At 42.2% G+C, this 6,000-nt stretch overlaps 1 protein-coding gene across 1 annotated transcript in view; it reads right to left on the minus strand.

Moving 5' to 3' along the window:
* Window positions 1–4,345, minus strand: part of OCEL1 (occludin/ELL domain containing 1) — a 41,600-nt gene extending 37,255 nt beyond the window's left edge. Inside the window, exon 1 of the mRNA XM_056552053.1 lies at window positions 4,209–4,345. The gene's annotated coding sequence lies outside the window, so the exon portion shown is untranslated. The remainder of the gene's footprint in view (window positions 1–4,208) is intronic.
* Window positions 4,346–6,000: the final 1,655 nt, after the last annotated feature.

Below are 6,000 nucleotides of genomic sequence, written 5' to 3' on the forward strand. Positions count from 1 at the left end.
AATCATAACTACAAGCACGGAAATTTATATATATAAAATTGTCCTCTTCTGACCACTATAACACTATAACTTTTTGATTTTTCCGCATATTGGATGGTTTTAATCGGTACCATTTTTGGATTGTTTGGACTTTTTGATCGCTTTTTATTCCTTTTTTTTTATGGTATAAAAAGTGACAAAAAATACGCTATTTTGGACTTTTACATTTTTTGGCGCGTACACCATTGACAGTGCTGTTTAATTTATGATATATTTTTATAGTTCGATATTTGGACATTTACGCACACGGTGATACCATATATGTTTATTTTTAATATGTTAATATATTTTTATATGGAATTTGGTAAAAGGGGGGTGATTGAAACTTTCAATAAGGAAGGGGTTAATGTGTGTGTTTTTAAACTTTTTTTTTAACTTTTTTTATTTTACACTTTTAGTCCCCTTAGGGGACTTTTAGGAGGAATCATTTGATTCCTCATACAGATCAATAGGGTTCCATAGAATCCCATTGATCTGTGTGCTCTGCGCTCGATTGATAAAGCCTGGTCCTGCCAGGCTTTATCATTCTGAGCACCGGAGCTGGCACAGGAGGAAAGCTAAGCCCTCAGGCTACCTCCACAGTGGATCGCCCCCCCGTAATCGTGCTGCAGGGGGGCCATCCACCCCACTGGACCACCAGGGATAGGATAAAGACACCTTTAGATGCTGCTGTCAACTTTGACAGCGGCGGTCTAAAGGGTTAATAGCCGTCCACGGCGATCACCGCATGTCGGCTATTAACACAGGCCCTCAGCTACAGGAATCAGCTGGGGGGCGGCCGGTATGATGCGGGCTCGAGTCGGGAGCCCACGTCATACTGCGTTAACGGCACATGGACGAGCATAGATGTCCATGGTTGTTAACGGGTTAACTCCTTACATGCAAGGGTCAAATTGTGACTGCGAAATGTAAGGAATCTGTGTGCATTGTTTAACCTCTTAAGGACACAGTGATTTTTTTCCACTTTCATTTTTTCTCCTTGCTTTCTAATAGCCATAATGCTTTCAATTTTCCCCTACAGACCCATATGAGGGCTTGTTTTTTGCTCCACAAATTGTTCTTTGTAAGGACTTCACTTATTTTACTTGACTTCACTTATTTTACTTTTCCCAGGGACTGTGGTGAAAAAATATATATATTATTTGTGGGGCTAAATTGAAAAACGGGCTTCCATTTCTACACAGTGCACTTTCTGTAAAAATAAAACCTTATTCTGTCGGTCCATGCAGGGACGGCATTAGGGCGGGGCAATCCGGGCAATTGCCCAGGGCCCTCATTCCCCAGGGGGCCCCCTGCGGGCTGCTCAGTGGCGGATCCAAAGGGGATCCGCCACTGAGCAGTCCGCAGAGGGCCTTGTCACATTCAGGACATTCCTGTGTCCCAAAAGATCTTTTCGGGACACAAGGATGTCCCGGGTTACCTTTCTGCTGCCCTGCGTTAACTTAAAAAATGCAGGGGCCACCAGAGGTAGCACACGCAGGGACGTCACTGACGTCCTGTGCATTCGCCCATAGGAACGGAGGAGCGGAGCATCGAGGTGGATGACGTGCGCGCATGTTAAGTTACCAGTGGCACATCATCTTCAGTGCTCCGACCACCGCTCCTTCCGGTCCCGAGACCTACTGCTATGGCCTTTAGGCCATAGCGGTATATTGGGTCCCCTGACCGGAGGAGCGGTGGTCAGAGCACTGAAGTGGGGCAGTACACAGGCATACAGCCTCCAGCCATGCACTGTATATGGCTGAAGGCTGTATGTCTCTGGGGGAGCTATGCTGCACCTAATGTGGGGAACTATGCTGCACTTAATGTGGGGGAACTAAACTGCACCTAATGTGGGGGAACTATACTGCACCTAATGTGGGGGAACTATACTGCACCTAACGTGGAGGAACTATACTGCCAACCTAATGTGGGGCAACTATACTGCCAACCTAATGTGGGGGAAACTACAACCTAATGTGGGGGAACTATACTGTTAACCTAATATGGGGGAACTATACTGCCAACCTAATGTGGGGGAACTATACTGCCAACCTAATGTGGGGGAACTACAACCTAATGTGGGGAAACTATACTGCCAACCTAATGTGGGGGAACTATACTGCCAACTTAATGTGGGGAAACTACAACCTAATGTGGGGTAACTATACTGCCAACCTAATGTGGGGGAATATAAAATTGTATTATTCTGATCCCTATAACTCTTTTTTTCTGTATATGGGGATGTATGAGGGTCATTTTTTGCGATATGATTTGTAGTTTTTATCGGTACCATTTTTGTTTTGATGGAACTTTTCCATTGCTTTTTAGATATTTTTTTATGGTATTTGAAGTGACCAAAAATTAGCAAATCTGCTTAGTGCACTATTATGGCTTTTGGGGCCCCGCTTTTGATTTTGCCCATGGCCACGCTAAGCCTAAAACTGGCCCTGGGTCCATATGATTACAACAATACTCAATTAATATAGGTTTTTATTTTATTTTACTACTTTTAAAAACTACTAAAAAATTAGTATGCTAAAAATTGTCCTCTTCTGATCCCTACAACTCTTTATTTTCCCATTTTTGCACCGTGGTCTGTTGTTTTTATCTGTACCATTTTTGTTTCAATGGAACTTTCTGATCGCTTTTTATTCATTTCTGGTCAATTCTGGACTTAGTATTTTTTTATGTTTACTGTACAGTTTTATTAATGTTATATTTTAATAGTTAGGACATTTCCGCACATGACAATACCTAATATGTTTATCTTTATTTTTGTTTACATTATTTTATTGGAAAAAATGCAAAAGGATAATTACTTTTAGTAGAGAAGGGGCTTACTAACATTTATAAAAAATTTTGGACATTTAATTGAATATTTTTTAGTTCCCATAGGAGATTATTACATGCAATCTTTCAGTTGCATACACTGAACAATGCTGTGCAGTAGCATAGCATTGATCAGTTTTATTGCTGCTTCATTACCACAGGCTACCTGTGGTGAAGGAACACCGAATGGACGGGATGTAGACAGGTAGGGACCCTTCCCCTGTCCTCTAAGCTGATTGAGGCCCAACTATTTTGCCCTTGTGCTCCTGATTTGCTCTCTGAGATAACCGGTAATGTTTTTTTTTTTTTACCATGATAGACACCGTGATCAACTTTGATTGCTTTATCTGAAGGGGTAATTGGCCTGATCTATGATGTCCGTCATTAGCCATGGGCCCTGCAGCCGGGACCCACTAAGTGAGAAATGCTTTTAGCCCTGAGTGCGCTTCATACAATGTGAAAGGTCTTAGTACATGTACGTCCTGTGTCTTCTAGGGGTGAACCCACTGACCTCCCAAGGACATGAATGATTTTCCCCTAATAATGTACCTGTAGGGTACATTATTAGGGGAAGATGGGTAAGTGACAGAAATAAAGGCTATGATAACAATATGATGAGTAAATAATTAGCTTCATATCAAACACATAGACCCGCATTTACTGTTTTTCCCCACCTTTCTCCTTCTCTTCATATCGAAGTTCTTTAGAACATTCCCTAATATTCATGTGTTCATACATGTCAAGAAACTTTATTGATTTTCATTTATTTAACTTCTCTGTTAAAAGGGAAAAATCACAGCCTAAAAAGACACCAAAGCAGGGTGAACAACTGTAGAAATAACTAGGATTGTGGAAATTCAAAAAACCACACTTCAGCTAAAAGTGACGACTTTCACTCAAGAAAAGTTATAATACATAAAATACAATATAACTAAACTCTGTAATTCACATTCCTTAAGAACTCTCTAAAACAACTTAATATTAAAAGTATGAAAAAAACACATGGAAAGGAGCAATTAAAAGACATAAAACTATACAAAAGAAATCATACACAACATAAACCTTCTCTGTACTTAGTATTTGCTTAATAAAGCTTCTCTATGTCTCTATGTACTGAGGGTGAATTGTGTTACTACAAAACAGTTAGATTTCAAGGTAGCAAGAAAAGTGACATTTTTTTTAAACTACAGAAAAATCTACTGAATCTTTCCCATACATATATAACCGTACTGCAATGTTCTTCTAATCTCCTCACAAAACAGACAACGCACAACTAAGTCTTTGAACAGACTGTACGACCTCATTACCTCATTTTCGAAGTCGTCTCTTAAGAATAGACATAAATATCCCAGTCTTACCTGACTCATTACATTTCCTAGGCCCATTTGTTGTGTCAGAATTGGGGATCATCACCATAAAGCACACATTTCCACTTCCTGGTTAAGTTCCCCACTCATATTTTGAGAGACAAGAGTCATAGTCTCCTGTACTGTTATCTGCACGCACTATGTAATATTCAGTTATCCATTAACTATAGCCCAGGGAGCAGCAAAAGAGGGCGTGCTGGAAGATGACGTTGTTTAATAGTTATAGTCTCTGCTGAGATTATGAAAATAATTAGTAAAAAGCAGAATACAAATATCAGTTATTAAATAAAGTCCATAGAAATAATCTTAAAGTGTACATGTTAATATAAAAAAAACTTTTGATATGGCATAGAGACATATTAAAAGTTATTCTCAGTTGGGGTCTGAGTGTGCAGACCCTGACTGATCAGTAGGATGAGCCAGAAGAATTGTGTACCTAGCATGTTCTCTCCCAGATGTGTATCACGTTACCAAAACGGACTCATAGTGCTCACAGTGACACAGAGCGGTGAAAGAGAGACTTTGGGGGCAGAACTGCTTTCCTGCTGATCATTCCACTGATCGGTAAGTGGTTTGAACATAAAAGCCCTGACTGATAAAAAAATATTATTTATAGTACATAAAAAGTTGAGTTATTATGTGATGTTTCATTGCAGGTTTGTAAGGGGTAGTATGCTCTCACTGGGAAAAAAGGCATAGATATTGGTGCAAATAAGACATTTTAAAGCATTACCTTTTAAAGGGGTACTCCAGTGGAAAACATTTTTTTTTTAAATCAACTGGTGCCAGAAAGTTAAACAGATTTGTAAATTACTTCTATTAAAAAATCTTAATCCTTCCAGTACTTATCAGCTGCTGTATGCTCCAGAGGAAGTTCTTCCCTTTTTGAATTTCTTTTCTCTCTGACCAAAGTGCTCTTTGCTGACACCTCTGTCCATTTCAGGAACATTCTAGAGCATTCTAGGGGTCATTATGCCCCCCATGACGGCGATGGCCGCAGATCGCTGGACAATTCAGTTCAGCGATCTGCGGCGGATTCTGGGTCAATCGGGTCTCCAGTGACCTGGAATTACTGGCTGATCGGGGCCGTCTCTGAACAGCCACAGCCAGCAGGGGTGAGGTGGCACTGGTGCCACCTCACGATCGCCCTGATTCGTCGGCTGGTTTCCGGCCGACCAATCAGGGCACCTGCTGCGGGTGTCACTCTTGCAACCCGCTCCGCCCCTCTTCCGGAGGACGTGAGCGGGAAGAAGACCCCGGGAGCTGGGGACCCCAATCCCCGGCATCCCTGTTGGGATCGGGGCCCCAGGAACGACGGCGGCGGCGGCGAGGGACTGACCTGCGCGGCGGCGGCGTGGATCTGCAGTTGGAGGTGAGTGACAGCCTCCTGCTGTTGCTTAGCAACAGCTCCCAGCATGCAAAAAGGGCATGCTGGGAGCTTTAGTTATGCAACAGCAGGAGGCAGACCACCACAACTCCCAGCATTCCCTTATGGGCATGCTGGGACTTATAGTTTTGCAACAGCTGGAGGCACATTTTTTTCTATGGAAAAGTGTACCTTCAGCTGTTGTATAACTACAACTCCTAGCTTGCATAATCAGCTAAAGTGCATGCTGGGAGTTGTAGTGGTGCATCTGCTGGTTGCATAACTACAACTCCCAGCATGCCCGTTGGCTGTCGGTGACTGCTGAGAGTTGTAGTTTTGCAACAGCTGAAGGCAAACTGAGTTAAGTAGCAAACCAGTGTGTCTCCAGCTGATGCATAACTACAATCCCCAGCATCC

Source organism: Hyla sarda, chromosome 1, assembly GCF_029499605.1.
Source record: "Hyla sarda isolate aHylSar1 chromosome 1, aHylSar1.hap1, whole genome shotgun sequence".
NCBI lineage: Eukaryota > Metazoa > Chordata > Amphibia > Anura > Hylidae > Hyla > Hyla sarda.